Here is a 19,799-nt window from a genome sequence, read left to right as displayed (position 1 = left end):
GCAAGTGGAGTTGCAACTGAGATACAAATGCCCTGGAATCCGTGCTAACCATAAATTTTTTTTTTTGTCACACTTGCAAGTGGGATCGTAACTAATCTTGAGACCTGTTCCTTGGGGGAATGACCACGTAGAAACGGGCCAAAGCAACGTTGCTAACTTTGTTTGGTTGCCCACATGGGAGGTGCTTGCATTTACTAGGGCATCTGTGATCCTTTTGATTGGTTCGTTGCATGCATGGTTTTATGCAAGGCTAATGCAAGTAGAAGACGTTTGCTTGCCCACATGAGTTCGCATGTGGTTACCTCGTTCAAAGTTTGGTGAGTTACCATTACATACGATCATACACACGAGTAAGAGGATCATAGAGAGATTAGAAAAGAGTTGCTTGACGATCACCACTAGAAGGACAGCGATTCTGAAATCTCTTTGCCTACTCTGCCGAGGACTGATCAAACATTGCTATAACTTCAACATCCATAGCTTGAGAAGACATACCTTGAGCAACCATTGCCTCCTCAGCCAAGAATTTGTGGTTCTCTTCCTCCACCACCTTTCATGCCCTCTATAGTTATTGCTGGAGAAACCATTGATTTGATCCATGGAGATCCTCCAAGAACCGTAGAATCCCGGGTTCCTCCCTTTGTACATCACACCACTAACATGGACCAAAAAGAATAAGTTAAGTGCAATATTATGACAAGCATCACAAGTTCACACCATAAACTAAAGGAAGAATGCATGATCATTATCAAAGAAGATCACAAGTTCATCCAAGCTACTATGGTGTTAACCTAACAGTAAAATTGAGGTTGGGCGAACTCTAAAGCATAAAAGAAATATTGATTTTTTTGTCTAGACACATTAATACTCTATATGATCTTAAGCAAAATTAGTTAGTATAACGGGAATAGCAACTTATATAAATTAAAGTGACTACAAGCGTGTCGATAAAAAAGCTTTACAACAGTCTACAATTCCGGGACAATGGCAAAGCTCTATCTTCCCTTTCATAATCTTTCTTAACTTCACTCAGTTCAAGACTTTTGAATATCTATAGCATAATATAGCACAATATCAAATCATTAATTAAGCTAATCATCGGGAATAATCTTCTTGCGCAACTTAGTCTTGACAATCTTCGTGCGTGAGATGGAGCTTTCACTATCGACGTGGGCACGGTAAAAGCTGCAATTCACATATCTATTTATTATATACTAAAAGCACAATACGGAAGTCTAAAATAGAGACACCACGTTAATCCACATCAGCATGAATATTTTTAACTGTTAGATATGTAATTTACGGTTAGGATTTAACGAGAAATTACGTTAGGTACATTTTTTATTCACCCAGACTGACTTCCATACGTGTCATATAAATAAATAGAAACATGTTACAACGGAAGAGTCCACACATGGATCGTGCACCTGGTTAGAGATATGCCAAGAAAAAACACATACTCACGCCACTCCATGCAAAGGGGCTGCACGTACAGTATTGGTTGCTATTTATATTTGCCTACAGACAAGAATATATTATTGCAACTTTTTACTGAAATAATCAATGTTGTGTCAACATAAACCTATTTCAAATTTCAATGAGTAATAACAGCGGACAAAAATCGTTACCGTGCATAAAAGTAATTAAGCAATAACGACGCGATCTAGGTTGATTACATCGTTCTATAAAGAGAAGGAAAAAAAAACATCCGACCCTCGATTTGGAAGATACTTTTTAAAAAATATTACATATAACCGGTAGACTTTTATAATTTTGTTGAAAAAGTACTATTAGACCTTTGACCGGTTTAACCTATCCTTTTAGCATTGGGCGCGCATCCGATCAGGTCTAGCCTTAGCACGTTGTATTGCGATTGCCGTCGTGTGAAAAATCAATCGGGCAACTATTCAACGTTATTCCTCCCGCTGGCATAGGCAAATCACACTGCCACCAGGCACAAAATCAGCAAAGAACATCAACTAGGCAAAGATCCATTAGTATTCCTCCCACTATCTTGGGCAAATAAACCAAACAAAGAATACCACATGAGCGACGGATCAATCTATCATATCAGCCAAGCTAAAAAGTAATAACAGCGGACAAAAATCGTTGCCATGCATCTCTTTACTATTATATTCCAGTTGGTCGTACGTCATACAACGCGTTTGGTGAAGGAGATTCGGAGCATCCGAACCGTTCAATCAAATCTCAGGGTCTCCGCTTAATATCCAATCGTTCAATCACATTTGATAGCAAGTTGTGGCTCCTTCCCTTTATCAACGCTGATGGTATCATTTAATTAGGAAAAATAGCCTTAATTATTGCTAATCGAAGCATTCCAACTATCATGCCAAATACTATGGAGTAGCCATAATTCTTGCTAATCAAATCAGCCATAATTCTTCGCTTAATATGCAACCGTCAGTTATGGTAACTTGCCCCTCCTTCCTTTGTGGTGTATCTTCAATCACGGTTAATCACGGCAAGACATATTTCCTTTCCGTAATCACCACTACTAATAAAAGATCCAGAGAGTTCCATCCGGCCATCCAAACAATCTACACCATCCACACACCTTAATCCAACGTCTCATATTGTCTCAATGATGTATTGTCTGTCCAAGCAAATTGCCAGGGAAACTACCGCTAACCACGATTACAGCCCCGCACTCCTCCCAGTCTTCATCGTAAGTTCGTAACTGCAGCTGCCGCCGGTCTTATCTCGCCGACGGCAGCCCATCTACCCACCCGCTCGCGTAGTTAAGATCGAGGAGAACCTCCGTCGTGCGGCATCCTCCATCGAGTCGTCGCCTACCGGCAGCCCGCCCGCGTAATCACCATCTAGGAGGACCCCGTGACGTTGCCGTTTTTGCCCGGTTGCCCCGTCATCACCCGCTCCCTCCTCCCGTGCCCCTCTTGGGCGGCCCAATAGCTGGTTATCGTCGCTAGCACTGGATCTGGCTTCATCTCAGGTCTCAGTGCCCCGCTGCCATGGATGCATCCCCTCGCTGAATGCGATGCCACCTCCCTCCGCTCCGTGCTCGTCGGGTATGTGATCTGGTTCCTCTCTCACGTCCTCAGCGTTGCCTTCAGGTACATGCGTCGCAGCCGGGAGGCAAGCACGGTTGGGGCGCCACAACAGGATGCGGTTGGAATGGGATTTCAGTTCAATCTATGTTCAGGTGAATCTGAATATTTCTTGCATTTAGTGGAGATTTAACCCATCTAATTGTACTAGAGCAATCATAAATTACTTATACAATGGTCCAATGTTCAGATAAGAACTAGAAGTAATACGTCGTTGCATACCTAGGATTCGGTCATCAAGGGCACCTCCGGACCGGTCATGGCCAAATGACCACGTCGACCAAATCCAGTTTCTTCGTTGTGAGTTACTTATTTCAACCCCATAGTGTCTGGATTTACCATGCCCCCCGTAGGATTTTGTCTGATATTTAGAGTTTTAGTTTTTCTGCAGGTACCAAGGAAAACCCACAGAAAAATAGCCACATGAAGCATGGAATATTTTAGTTTCCAATATAATATAGTAGTCACACTGGAAGATTCCAGTGTTAACATCCAGTCATGTAGACGTAAATTTTGTTTTTGTTGATCAAATTCAGATTAGAAGGGTGTATTTTACTTGACTTCATAAATTGCACTGTGAAGTATTTCAGACTATCTGCAGTGACGATCCTGAGTTAAGAAGACCAAGTGAATGTGTAGGTTTCCAGTGCTTTTAGTTTGTTAACACTCCATGAGTTCATGGTGAGTGAGCAGGGTTCTTTAGTTTTCCTTAATTACTATAAAAATGTGATCCTTCCACACAAAAAGCTGTCTGTAATATGATCATTTTGTATATTTACACCTCACCATCTCCTTTCTTACTTATTATCACTTTATTTACCAGAACCATTTGGATTCATATTGTACATATTTATAATTTTTGCTCTACATATGTACTGCTAGCCTTCTTCTTATACGCAATGTCACTATGACAAGTTCCTCTTTAAATGCAGAAATCGTGGGAAAAGGGTTTTCAGTTTCCATGCAAAGGAAATGTGTAGGCTGAAACAAGTAGTGTTGTAAAAATATGATGGCCAGAGATTGTGAACCATTTTGGTTGATTTTCCTCTTTAGTGTGACAGCAGCATAAAGTAATTTATATTGAACATATTTATAACACCTCCTCTGTGTTGAAATTTGTGTTTCTAGGGTGAATAATTGGATTTGAGTGGATTGTGAATAGATATGGGTTAAACTCTTTACCATGCTTTAATTAGGTCACGTTGAATGGGAGACCCTGAATAATATGAATTAATATTATTATTATGCTATTGTTGCATTTGCTCCCTCTTCATTGTCCACAATAGGATTTTAGTTTTAGAAGGCACACATGACATGCTATATCGTGTAATTCCCATCTACCATTTTTTATGCAGTGACCAAGTCCACGATCAAGATATGATGGGCTACATAAATTTTCTTGCACTCCCCATTTAGATGTTCCTAACCGTTTTGACAACAACCAGGTAGGTGGCACTGGGAAGGGGGTGACAGTGTTTAGGCATTGGAGACGACACCACAGGGGACATGTCTGCATATTGATAATATACAATAGAATCACCCTCAAATTCCAGTGATGGTGATGATGTTATCGTCTTGCCCTATATGCTGTCTGATTTCAAGCCACCATTTGAAAAATAATGTTACTAGAATACAGAAAAATGTTATGGATGAGTGACCTCGAATCAATTGTTATCGAAAAAACGCAAAAGCCTTGCGTTTCAATGCATTGATAGATAAAGAAGAGTTTATGTACAAGTCCGAGGACGGACACAACACGCCGTACAACTCGACCCAAGAAAAAGAAAGCTAATCTAGGGGAGCAGTTGGCACATACCCCGGGCTCCCGCGTCCGCCCATTGCCGCGCCTCGGCCACGATGTCGTTGAACAAGGATGACACCGAATGCCGCATGTTGTCAAAGACCGCCGCGTTCCGGTGTTTCCAAATCCACCATGCTGTAAGCATGATCACCGACGAAGTGCCCTTGCGCAGCTGGCGAGGGGTGGTCCGCACCACCAGCGACCACCACTCCGCGAAGTCACCCTCAGCCGTGGGAGGGCCTGAGGTGGATCGGATCCACGAACCTCAAACCAAATCGTCCTGGAGAAGGAACATCCTGTGAGGAGGTGGCTCATGGTCTGGACAGATTGGTCGCAGAGCGGGCATCTCGGCGCATCGAATCAATTGTTATCAATCAGGTATTATTGCATTCTCCTACAACTCAACATTTTGGTTTTCCCTTTAAGCATCATTTATCATAATATTTTCTCTTCATTAACAATCTTTATTTATCTTTCCATGCAATATTGTAGGGCATGATCCTTGTCTACCATGCAACAAAAGGAAGCCCTGGACACTATACGTGCATGTTACATTTTGCTATACTTGCATGTTACCCGTCTACGATTTTTTGTAACCAGCTCATAAATTGTGCATTCAGTTTTGTGTTGTTGAAGACATGTGCAACTCTTTGCTTCCATAGCGACCAGAAGATCATAGATCTCCTAACTATGCATCTTCTACTGAATAAACAGAAATGAATATAAATGTCATCAAGTACTGCATCAGTTCATCAGTAGCTTATTGTGTTACTCCATTACACTTGGTTTAGATTACAGCCATCAAAGAAATAAAAAAATATTGGCAACACACAAAAAAAGTACTGCCCTTTACTTTCTGCTCCTTTAATAACCACAAAAAAGATTGACACTTAATGCATGAGAAGAAAGGGAAATTCTGAATCCATTGGTTCCATGTCTGAATGACAAACATGTACCCTGCATCTCACAACAGGTGCTGCATTTCTATTCCGTTATATTTTTGCATAGTGGTATGTAGCTAGCGCCCAAACACCATTATCTGAGGTAACTAAGGAAAGTAATCATCATACATGGAATTTATCTTTTCAAATATTCTCTCTGTGAAATACCATTATCTATCTGAAGGAAACCAATCACAATTATCTCGATGAATGGTTCAGTAAATCGTTGAGTCCGTATCTAAGGAAACTAATCATGGAATTTTGGGGAACCGGTCATGGAATTTTGGGAAATTTATCACGTAACTGTTTGTCAAATTAGCAGAGACAAACCTTCTCCGAAGCAGCTGGAGCCGCCGCAGCAACACTCGAGGCCTCAAACCTCTTCATCGCATCGTCAATCCTTCGAGTTCGGGTCTCTTTCCTGCGGTGGAATCTAGGGTGGTGCGTGACAGTGGAAGGGAGGTTGGAACGGAACATAATGGTGGAAGGGAGGACTGGGTGGCCCGCCGGTAGTGGGGGTGGCCGACGGAGGATATCCAACGCCGATGTGGAATAGGTGTCGCCAGCAGGGAGGTGCACCGGCGTCGATACAGAACATGTTCACGTTTGACGACCTGACTACGGCGAGTGGCGGAGGGAGATGCAGATGGCGGTAGAGCTCCAGCGTCGGACACCCTCTCCGAGGAGCGGCGGCACGCTGTCATCCTTGACGCGAAGAAAGATGATCGTTTGAATAAGACTTGTTTTTGGAACATTTGGAACTAGAGATGGGTATTTTTGTAAAAAACGAATTACTATACATGGTGCACATGTTATATCGGGACGTACGTAGTATTTTTTGCATATGTTTACGACCTGAGGATTTTTTTGGTACGCTTACTTAACTAGCATTAAAATAAAGCCGACGAAAATAACGAAACATATACCAGCGAGTTCGATGTGGAACGGGTTCGTGCTTGAGTTTGACAATCGGACAATGGCGGACGGCGGAGGAAGCTAGAGATGGCGGCAGAGATGCAGCATAGACACCCTCTCAGAGTAGGAGTTGGCGCGCGGTCATCCTCGACGCGAAGAAAGATAATGATTTGAATCAGATATGTTTTCAAAACATTTAGAATTAAGGAAGGGTTTTTGTAAAAATGAATTACTATATACATGTTGGATATGTTATTTCGGGACGTAGGGAGTATTTATTTTACTGGATGTGAGTCGATACACGTGATTTTTGCAGGTATTGTATTGATATGCTGCGAGGAAACATATAGTAGCCGTAGCAACGCACGGGCATTCAACTAGTTTACTATTATATTGAAGTTGGTCGTACGTCGTACAATGCGTTTGGTGAAGGAGATTGGAAGCATCCAGACCGTTCAATTCAATTTACAGGCTCCGGTTCGTCCGATCTATTTGACAGCAAGTTAAACCTCACGAAACAATTATGGTATCTTCAATCACGATAGCTTAGAAAAGATTCCTTGCAATGATAGCGGAAACATAATCAATTAGGTTAAAGTTACATTCCTTGCACTCTGCGCTCACATTAATGACAGCGGATCCCTCCTTAATTCTCCTCTCGCTCCTGCCGTTTCTGCACCGCGGCGACGGGGCATAGGGAACCTCGGTGGGGTGAGGTGCAACATGTGCTGAGCCTGTGCGCGTGGAAGGACGACGGTGCTGCAGGAAGACTCGTGGGCCGACAGACGAGGACCGACCGGAGAGCTCGGCCTCTCCCAAGGTGCACCTGACGGAGAGGCGGAGAGCTCAACCTCTTCCCTCTTGGTTCTGGGCAGAAGGCTCGCGTGGCGCCCTCCGGTGTATAGGGCGGGGCTGCGCTAGAAGGACAGACCCGACGCCCCCATGTCGAAGATTGTGACGCGCTCGGCCCTCGACTCCAACTCCGTGAGCACTAGCTGCCCTACAGGAGTTCGAGGTCCTTGGCCTTAGCCTCCACCCTCCCGTCGACTGTGAGTTGTTTCTTCTTCTGTAACTGTGTTTGTTCTTCATTTTTGGGCGTTGATTTGGCCTTGCTTGCAACAGGGCTGAATTTGGTGGTGCGACATGTGCTCTGAATTTTGACGTTGTATGGACGTGCAAGTAGTCACGGACTAACACAACCTTTACAAGGCAAAAGTGAATTAAGGCGGGTACAGTGCCGTATGCAGCTACATACATGATTGTGCATCCTGAATTCCTGATCGAAGTCCGCCAACAAAAGATAAGAATTAAGAAGTTTTCTATTCTGAAGGTTATTTTGACTTCAATTTCAGTATATATAAGCTTCAACATAATTGGGACTGAACTGATTTTACTACTATAAGGGCACTATATGCTAAAATTATACGATTGTTCTCTTAAACCATATATCTGGTAGTGAGCTATTATTACTTCTGCAATTATGCCTGAAGGTAAAAAATAATGTTCTTACTAGCAATTTGATTCATATTATTATCTATTTCCATCAGTATGCAATTTTTGCATCTACAAATATGTCTTTCCTCACTGGAGTTAAACTACGCATGGCCTGCCAGTTGCACATTCTACTTCACAAGGTCAGTACAGAACAACATGATTTATTCCATCCAATGCTTCGTTTTTTCTGCAACTCGGACATGTATTTTTCTTGAAAAACTTAATGCACGACTGCTCCTTAGTTCCTACTTTTTTCATGAAAAACTTAATGCACAACTGCATTTGCCCGTGTTAAATAGAGATAAATAGTTGAATTTATGGATTGCTACCACCAATTGAAGGTTGGATAAAGTTTAATGAAGGGTTCTTCTCTTGTTCCTAACATGGGTGAGGTATTATTGGCATATCCTACCAACTACAGTGGTAAAGTTCTTTTTCCAACAATCAGAAATCTGTCGACAAATGTTGCACGTCTTAACAAGGGACCCATTTATGGGAATTCACCTATAGCTATATATCCTAGCAAGTCAATAATCGTATATATACTTCAACACTATTAATATGTAGAGATTACATTAATATTTCTTCTGTGCTTTAGGTTGTTGCCCAAGAGATAGCTTATCTTGCGAACTGTTTCAGTGGGATCTAAAGGTTCAAACCTTCCAGGCCAATTTTCTGGTGAAACATCTCACTAGACACCAAAGTCACGGTCTTTATCACTGGAATATGCTTCAATTGGAAATAACAACAGTGAAGAAAAGGTGTGGTTCTCTTTTGAGATTATTCTCATATGATATTTGTTTACATTTATGAGAACATATTGGTATAGTCAAACATGTGTGCTTAGTTTCGAAAAACACGGAAAGCTAGATGCCATGGATAAAGGAGGATCAGGACTAAGCCTGAGTGATTGTATGAAGGTTGTGGTATAGATGTCGATTACGCCAAATGAGTGAGTTCATTTAGGGGTCAAAATTTTGAGTTTCTTTCAACTGCAAGATTTTAGATTGATATGAATTGGATACCACTCAACAGTCAGCACTAACCGTGAGGAGGGAGTGATACTATTATCTTTAATTTCTGGTCAACTTAAAAACTGCAGAGATTTTGCATCACGTGTAAGTCAAGATACTGGCGTGTTGAGGAACATATGTACGCATGTCATGTAAAATAGTACTCCATGTATGTGGGTGATTTAAAAACAGGAACAGTAGGTGCATCTCTTTTTCAGATATTCACTGCAGAAGCCTCCTGCTGCTTCATGGATTGAAGAAAATAGGTAGTTACAATATTTACAGAGCAGCCATTTTGGCCTACATGGGAAGCAACACCTTTTACATGTCTAAGATATCAATATACATTACACAAAATTCATGATGCTCCGATTGTACTCTACAGGTACATTTCTTATTAAGTATGTACAACCATGAAAACTAAAATATGATTCAGGCTTAAAGTACTTTGAGGAACTATACCAAGTCAATTAAAATTTCTTTCCCTGATAGACCCAGTAAGAACTTATGCTTATGGAAGCTCGTGATCCTAAAGTTAAACATGTATTTCAACCTTTAAGGAAGGCCGGTGTTAAACTGACCTTCTCTCCGATTTTGATACATGTCAACAAACACTTCTACAGGCCTTAAAATGTGATCACTGGTTTGATGCGGTTACCATGTCTACTGAGTAAGTTGATTAAAATGTCGCTCCTTCTATCTGCCAAATCTGCTGAGGAAAATTGACTGATTTTGTCACTCCTTCTACCTACCATTGAGATATGGTTTATATGTTAAGGTGCATCACTCTTTCATTTACTGTGCAGCTGCAAGTTAGCATGTTTATATGCAGTACAACATTAGGTGGCTGGAGAAGTAAGTTGAATAAAATTATCACTCCTTCTATTTGCCATGTCTCCTGAGGTAAATTGAGTGATATTGTCACTCCTTCTACCTATCTTTGAGATATGGCTTAGACGTTAAGGTATAAGTTAGCATGTTTATATACAGTACATCATTAGGTGGATGCAGATACAATTTACTGGTGTAAAGTTTGTGAATATGATGTTCATGGAGAATTAATATAGAGATTTATTTCCAGTATCATCTACTTTTCCTACTTGGCACTTCAAGCAGGCAATACAATTTACACTACATCTATTTATCTGTTTTTTAAAGTTATTATTATGTAGTAACACTTTTAAGATGAGCAAATCACTCTTTGATGTGCATTTGTACACCTCTGAGCTATTCAGAGCGTTTGTAGTTCCCCCCAAAAATCTTGCTTGAGCTTAGCAATAAACTATTAAAAAGGTAGATCATGAGAACATCAGATTGAAAGAGACCGGTATATCCTAGAGTAGTAGAAGTGCACTTGCCTATGATGTATATATTTTTTTCAGGATCTGTTTGGAACATGAGCATTTGGTTTGTTCGTTATACCACCTTCCATGTATTTTTCATTTACAAGATGATAATTCTCTATATTGAATTATCATCTTGTAAAACGACTTCTGTGAGGTCATCGATTAACCGATGTTATACATATGCAGATGATTACATGTACCGCATATCCAGCGAGACAACGTCCATCACTCCTCTTCTGTTTGGGCCGAGCGCTCGCGGGCCTACCGTGCGCCTCCTCCCTTGAGTGCCAGAATTTACGACGAGGAAGATACTGGTCTATACAGTCTAATGTGAGAAGCATTACAATAATTCCAAGGTACAATTGGAAATCTTGATTTTTATTGTGCAGTTTTGCAAATGGATGTGTTAATCATGCATTACCCGAGAAAACTCCTCCATGTCTTCAGTAATTAGGGCTATGAAAAGTAGACCAGATTAATGGTGCCATGATTAAAAATGTTCCAGTTCCTCATAGATAAAACAAGCTAGATGGCAGATTTTCTATATAGAGAAGAAAATTAGGACGACATTCTGATTCCCATGATGAAAGCTAAAATAGTGCGATGTCGACAGGAAGAGCATGAGCTGGATTGCATCATACACATTGTTCATACAACCACAATAATTCCCACCATCCATTTTCCAAGATACAAATTTTTACGTTGGTTACATGTTTTGTTCAGCCATGTGTAGTTAATACTTATCGTGGATGAACAGTACCTCATAGTGCAATATTTATTTGGATTAACTGAATCCTTTTTTCTTCGTCTACGAGATGTATGTTTTGTTCCGTTACTGAATTAGCATATATTTAGTTAACCCTAGAAAAATAAGATTTATTCACATTAGAATGAGCTTTTGACAAATATATAGGCAATTGAGATGTATTCTGAATCTGATGGAACAAAAGTGCTGAGAAATGAGTGTTCCAAGTTTACTTTTTCTCTCACGCGGGAATTCTTGGTCTGGGCGTTTCAAGTGTCGCCTCTAGATTCCACTAACTTGCATGTCCCTACTTGTTTGTATAAGACACAAAACAATGTTTTCTAACAAGCCATGCGTTTTAATGTCCACATTGTGAGCCCTTAGCTATAAATTTTTAGTATGAACAATGCTATTATTTTCAATCATGAGTTGTGCGAGTTCATAATTAAAAAAAAATATAACTATAATTGAGGAATTAAGAAGCCGTAAAGTTTGGGCAAGGAACAAACTCATGTGAATTACTTACTGAATGAATCCTCTTAGTCATGTTATGATTATGTATTTCCATAAGTCCTCTCTAATAGCAAGTTCTTTTATTTGTTTAATAAATGGTTGCCTTTCATAAATAAGATGAGTGAACAAATTGAGACGATAATAATAGTCTCATCCGGGGATTTTGAATCTTGCGAAAATATTATATAAAATTGTTGGATATTTATAACTCGGATTGAAAACCACCACTATTACTGTTGTCGAGAGTGAGATGTTGGTAGGCTGGTGACTAGGAAGCACATTGGTGAAAAATCTAAAGCCAAGAGGTTGTCATGAAAGAAGGGTGAATGATGCAACCTTATACATTTTGTGATTTATCGCGTAAAGAAAAATAATAAGAGAACCCGTAGCAACGCACGGGCATTCAACTAGTAAAAATAATTAAGCAATAACGACCGATCTACGTTGATTACATCATTCTATAAAGAAAAAAAGAAAAAAAAATATCTGACCGTCGATTTGAAAGATACTTTAAAGAAATTACATGTAACCGGTAGATTTTTATAATTTTGTTGAAAAAGTGTTATTAGACCTTTGACCGGTTTAACCTATTTATGCCTATCGCGTGCCTTTTAGCATTGTGCGCGCATCCGATCTGGCCTAGCCTTAGCACATTCTATTGCGATTGCTGCCATGTGAAAAATCAGCCGGGCAACTATCCAACGTTATTGCTCCCGCTGGAATGGGCAAATCACATTGCCACCAGGCAAAAAATCTGCAAAGAACATCAACTAGGCAAAGATCCTTAGTATTCCTCCCACTATCTTGGGCAAATAAAGCAAACAAAGAATACGACATGAGCTACGGATCAATCTATCATATCAGCCAAGCGTGCTTTGACCTTCAACTCGGTGACATAAGTTCGTTGGTTTCCGTCAACGATACTAATCATAAGGAAATAGTTCTATTGACTCAACTACCAATGAAATTGAAAGGCGATGGCTTGATTAAGCTATGGGCGGATGAATCACTAATCATAGTAGTGAGGTGGCTGGCAAAGCAATCAACACTTTGATAGGGTTCTGCTGGAAAATCTTTTCACCCTAAATGCAAAGTTGATGCCTCCACACATTACATGTCACACATTACATGGTTATAAATAGCCGAAGTTCATCACATCTTGGAATTATAAATTATGGAGAGAAAATAGAGGTACATGTCTGGCTGGACCATTACATTTGAAGGGCTGCTGTTTGTGCGTACATGGGATATAAGTTTTCATTATATATTAAGGTACATGGTTGAAAATAGATACACCCTGCTGATTTAGTTTTGAAGTTTACATATTCGAAGCATGGATGCAATAAATAGAAATACTAAGTTAATTAAATTTTCATTCCCATGTATTTTAAGCCACATTTTTCTGACCAGATGTAAGAAAAAAGTACTTTTATTGCATATCAATACAAAATCTTGATTCCATGATTCGGGACTTTAGTCCCTCAAAGTAACGACAGGAGACCTTGGCGTTGGGTAATATCTCAGCTAGCTATATGCCTCAATGATTCTTTGATCATACTTTAAATTTTGTTTGCGTTGGCTTCCTCTTATTTTCTTTTGGTTATATCTTTTATAGATAATTCAGTTCTAAAATTATGATAATTATTTAATTAAGCACTCCCCGATTTCTTTGGTCGTGAGTATGAAATAATCTGATTGGATATTGAATATAGCTCTAGATACATAGAAACTATGATTTTTTGTTTTAGTTATGTTCCAAAATGTATCCCCCAAAGTTTGATGTCAAACCTATATACTCGGCTGCTAATTCAAATATATATCATTTCTTCAATAGGAAGGATGCATTAGGTCCATCACAAAAAATAATTTTACAAAAAGTCAGAATTATTTTCATATGCATGGTTGCAATTGATCAATATCTAAATGTCATCTACTTTTGAATGGCGAAGTACTTTCATTAAGAATTTTGCCATTGGAAAAATCAAAGTAACGATGGCAAGATCATGAGGTCACTTACCTCTACAATGACATTGAGAGTATCAAAACAATGAGAAATAAAGAATGTCATGATATTTTATTTTTTGAGCAATCGGTATCATAAAATTTTTACGCTCACATGATTGGTAATTTTATTGTTTACTTAATAATATAATTATATACACAATTGTCAATAGTTTATCTTTGAAATATCTCAATATCAAGTATATAATTTATTTTGTATATAGAAGGTAATAGGAGGATAAAATCAACATTTAGAAATAAATGATAAATATGATACCCTCGCTTTTGCGAGGGCCACCTTGCTAGTTCGTCAAATAAGACAATACGGAATTTTATTCTACCAAAATGCAAAATTTCAGAAAATAATGAATCCTAGTTTACGCGATACGGTTCAGTCTGCCGCCCACTGCCTGCCATTCAGCCTGCCGCCCTGACGGAGAAATAATTTAGAGAGGTTCCCGAGATGGCGTTCTACGAGTGTCCGTGACGACAAGATCTCCGTTGTTTTCCAATCCCTCCGACCTAGAGCAACGGTGGTCGCCGCCAGGACGGCGTAAGCAGGAGCTGTTCCTGCTTGACTAGAAGGAGTTGGATAAGGGCCAATCGCCCAAGACCACATGCTCACACGGCCCAACACCCAACATCAAAGTTTTCTTACTTTGTTTTCTTCCTGGGGTTATGCCGATTTGATACGTCCCCACACTTCATACTTATAAAACTGTTTTTGTAGTGAGGTGAGGTAGCACTAGACCTAGCCCTACTGAGAGCCTCGCCGAAGCCTACCACCGCATGTTATCATAGCACCGCATATGAGGAGTTAGTATATACCACCTCATAACAATATACATGCTATAACAAGTTTTAAGCATCATCATCATCATCATCATCATCATTTTCATCGTCATCATCATCGTCATCGTCTTCTCAAGCCCATCACCAGCAAGCATGCATGCCCATCCCCGATGAACCCTGGCACTAGTAGTAGTGATTTCTTATGTAGGTCCTGAGCCACGAGATCTTGTGTGCCTAAGCCATACAACCAAAGTTGGTACCCTGGGTTGATGTGGATCAACGACGGGTTTTGGCCCCATCTCACAGATTCATGAGTTGGAGGTGAGGAACGTGGGGATTAACACGAAGAACTCGTTGGGGTAGGGGATTATCCTCTTTGGCCTGAAACACCAAATCGATAAAATTCACAGGAAAAAACCTCATGGTAGAATCCCCAATGAAAGGATCGCCAAACCAAAGATATAATTCTATAATAAAGAAGAAATAACAAATAATAGAGTTGCAAAGCAAGAGGCCAAAAGTGATAGAGTTCTCCAACGAGAAAATTTCTTTGATAGGGAGGAGCCTTGGATACAACCAAACAGTTTTGTAGCTACGGATGTAAGTTTCCCGCATGGAAGGATGCAACAAGCCTAATTTTAGTTGAATATCATTCTAGGTTCCTAGGGGCAGATGTGGCCATTTATATATGCTATCCACATGCAGGGGTACAATAGTAATAATTAAGTACGTGGATGTAGTCGCCTTGCCGCCTCGCCTCAGAAAGTGGGCTATCATCAATGCCTTACCTGTTCACCGACCAAAGAAGAGAGCTCAAAGGGGGGGGGTGCTTCGAAATTTGGCGGTGACGGAAGACACAATAGAAAAGGGGACGATTTTTTTGTGGGAGGTGACCGGAATACTCCCGCCCCTTTTTTCGTTGCAGCGTAGGAGCTTGCGCTATCTCCATGGACGCAACAGCTTGTGTGGGCACTGCCGCATTTTGGCCCTAGGAAGGCAACTGCGACGGTGTCTCTGGGAAATGCAAATTCAGTCGTTCCCGCTAGGCCTAGCCCAATAGATCTTTGACCCACGCACTAGCCACAACATGGACTGAGCTCAGTCAACCAGTCACCCAATTTTTGGCTCCCAAGGACTTAGTTGGACTCCATCCAGACAACCTACGAGGCCCCGTCGACTTGCAAGTGCAAGAATTTGTAGACAATACAAAAGCTTTGCCTGACTTAGTTTATCAATTCACAAGATGTAATTGGTGATAAATATTCCTTTGAGGATGAGAGCACCTGATATGGGGTGGCCTGATCTTCTCAGTAAGCAACGGTGATGATGATGATCACGGGGTGATGGCAGCGGAGAAACACGACGATGAAGTGGATGATAACTTGTATGACGCAACGAGATCTCTCGATTGGTCTCTGTCGCCAATGCAACAGCTCTCAACCCTGCAAGATATTCGCAACTCCACACACTTGCGCACGTAGCCGCCGACCACGAAGCGGTAAGTTGCAACCGTCTAATTCCCAATGGAACAGCAGATCACACAAGACTTTTTCAGGATCTACACAATATCAAGTAATATGGTGTAGGGATTCAATAGTTTTGCTAGAGCAAACAACTAAGAACTAGGGTTTATCTTAAACGTGGTCTAAAGCAGCTAGGGGGGCGTCCTGGGCACTTATATAGGTGTCCGGAACGAGTTCTGGTCGAAAAGATACAAGAATAACCGAACCAGAATAGCACTACTGCAGAAAAGCTTATAGCCACCATGCCTTTAGTGACATGCAAGTTTTTGCCTGTCGCTAGTACAAACACTAGTGACGGGCTCGTATAAGCCCGTCGCTAGTACAAGCACACTAGTGACAGGCGTATAAAAGAGGGTGTCACTAGCACCTTTCATAAAAGCGAGCTGAAAGGGCAAATATGTTAGTGACATGTATCTATAAATGCTTGTCACTGATGTGACACATTTTTTTTTGGTAACCCGGCTAACCATTTTGAGGACGTGCCTATGCCTCATCTATAACAACGTGAAAACATAAAGTCACAACGAACCAATTAACATCGCGGGTCGAAATATATCCATTCTTACTGCTAAAATAGCTTGGACGGAAAATTTCATTCTCTAATAGCTAATCTGGTGTCTAATCGTCGGTGGTACCTCATGTGCGCTGCTTCCACCGCGCAAGGAAAAGTTGGCGCGGCGCGCTGAAACAACCGTCGTGCAAATAACCCGCCGCATGACGCGTCGAGGCACGATCGCACGACTCCCCTAATCCTGTGCTGTTTCCTTCTCATCTTCCCACCTCGTTCGCCATACTTGTTGTCTCCCTACGCGATCTGGCGATCGGCGGAGCAGATTCAAGGGCGGCGATGGTGTATGTAGTCTGGTACCAGCGCTCCGTCCTCGTTACTCTCTCCCTTTGCAGGCACCCCTCCTATCTTTGTGTCGCCGCAGCATGGAACGGCGACCTGACATACGCCGATGGCTTGATGTCGTTGCCCGTCGTTGCAGCTGGATTTGCAGAGTAGGGGAACCGCCCTCCTCTGTCCTCTTTGTCTCTTAGCCTCCCCGATCTCTCTTTTCTCTATCTGCCCCCCTGTGCATCTTATCTTTGCAGATCCCGTGGCCTGAAGATTTGGTACAAGGGACGAACATGATTGGAGAGGCGAGCTATTCCCGGCCGGGGAGCAGAGGATTGGTTCAGGAATTTTGCGACTTTGGTACCAGGGACGATCAACAGAGGAGCTCAGCGACCAGTGAAATGAGTTTTGCGCGAAGACAACAGATGGTTCAGTCCTCCAGCCACGGTTAATTCTTTTATAGTGATATAGCAACATCCTCCTCACGTTCTTGTTGTAGGAGGGTATCTATGTCACGTGAATTGCGTTCTTTTTTAGTGCTCAAGCAAGCAACACAAGGTCTGGTCCTGCTTCATGGCTTAGGTAATTACGTGTGATGTTTCCTTAATCTTCCTTAATTTCAGAACTGATTTTGTGTCTAATATGGTGTTCTTTGGCACACATTGTCTCTTAGTTCATCAAATAGTGATTTATTCATGTGCACCATAACGAGTGATTTTTGTTTCATCTACCTAATATTTGATGGCTGGCTCCAATTTCTAATTTATGAGTCATTTATGTTCCGTTAGTCGTTTTGCAGCCATTGATTGGGTTACAGATTTTTTCTCTGCATTTTCGCTAAGTATAGATAGAGATGTTCTAGAATTTTGTTAGGCCGCAACCTACAACATAATGTGTCTCACTACTCCAGAAAGGCTTATAGCCTCCAGGCATTTAGTGACAGGCAAAATTATGCCTGTCACTAGTACATACACTAGTGACGGGCTCGTATAAGCCCGTCGCTAGTACAAAGACACTAGTGACAGGCACATAAAAGAAGCTGTCACTAGCAATTTTTGTAGAGGCCGGCTGAAAGAGCAAACATGTTAGTGACGGGCACCTACAAATGCATGTCACTAGATGGATACTTTTTGTTGCTCGCCGGCTAACCATTTTAAGGACGCACATATCATAAGTACCTCAACTTTAGAAAAAAAAGACTACATGACTCGTGAATCCAGGGAATGTTTAGGACGTGTCTCTAAGGGAAAAGAAGGAAAAAAATGTGTTTGATACACACTCGTACGTGTTAGATGCATTGAGCCAAGTTCTTTTCGTTTTATCCCTATCTCACAGCTCTCATTTCCTTAAAGTGGTACTTGTTGCGTTTGTTCTTTGGGTCGTGCCATGTAATGTACGGAGTAAATAACAAGAGGAAAATAGAGCAGAGAAAAATAAATAGTCAGCTCTTGCATCGCGGTATTTGGGCCGTTGGAACCGCACAAGAGCCATGCCAAAGGACAAAGGTATAGTACAGAGTCCAGCCACGACCGAAGACAGTTTTTCTTCTCGACAAACACGGAGACACCGCATAGCTCCCTCGCGGTTGTATTTTCGCCTCTCGATAGGGTTCTTGCCCCATGCCGCCGCCGCCTATGGCCACTCCGGCCGCCGCCCCCTGCGCTGCCGCATCCCCGCCTCCAGTTACTTTCCCGTGCTTCCCTAGTCCCGTTCCATGGCAGAAGGATAGATCTCGAACTCACCGACCAGGGCTCGATCCGCTGCGGCCATCCACCGGCGTTCCACCTCTAGCCGACCTACCTCTCCCGTCGCGGCCCACCTTAATACCCGCCGGCTCAAGGGCCAGCATCGCTTGTTGCTGCCTGGACTACATGGACGGCAAGGTACCTTTGTCTTTCATTTTGCTTCTTTTCTTCTCAGATTTGTTGATTAGTAGCTATGTCCTAGCACGGTCCTATTCAGTAGTACTAGTTGAATGGAAATGTGATAGAAATTAACTAAATAATAGAGATTTGTATTAACTGGGTCTTGGTACGGTCCTTTTCAGTAGTAAAGATTTGTTAATTAGTACTGTAGCTAGGTACTGCTAGTATCAGGACCAGCATGTAAAGTCGTGTGTTCATATATTCTCATCATTTCCCAGGACCTTACATTGTCCAATTATGTTCTATACATACAATCAATGGATATAGAGAAACCAAAGGGATAAACATTTCGACATGTTTGATACTGGAGGGTTATGGTCACGAGGAGAGTGCTTCATATCCTAGTGCGCCACCCGGAGATGATGGTGCTTATATGAAGAGATCCCTGCTTAATTATTGCATACAAAGATAGTACGAAATCCCTGCTTAATTAGAGCAACTTCTGATGTTATGAAGTTAATATAGGGAAGAATGATCGCTGCAAATTGGTAGTTCCCAGTAAACCCATGCTAGGGAGAATTAGTTCCAGCGAAAATTTGTTTTGCTCATTGCACTATTTGTTTCCCTCTAATACTTATGCTATATCGCAGTATAATTACAGACGTCCTGGGAATGCCTTCTCCAGAAACAATCGCCTGGTCAGTAGAATTTCACACAAAACTGTGTTATTTCCAATAAAATCCTCTCATGTTTTAGCTAAATGTACTTACATTCTATAGATCTGAAATAAGAAGGCCAGGTGGTACTTGAGAGGTAGGAGGCGGAAAAAACATATACCATTTACGCAAAAGTTTCCGAATGCAGATCCATTATATTTGCACTAAATTTGTTAGAGAGAATGCTAGCCTTTGATCCAAAGGATCATC

The sequence above is a fragment of the Lolium rigidum genome, chromosome 7 (genome assembly GCF_022539505.1).
Source record: "Lolium rigidum isolate FL_2022 chromosome 7, APGP_CSIRO_Lrig_0.1, whole genome shotgun sequence".
Taxonomy (NCBI): Eukaryota; Viridiplantae; Streptophyta; class Magnoliopsida; order Poales; family Poaceae; genus Lolium; species Lolium rigidum.
This window is presented reverse-complemented; position numbering follows the sequence as displayed.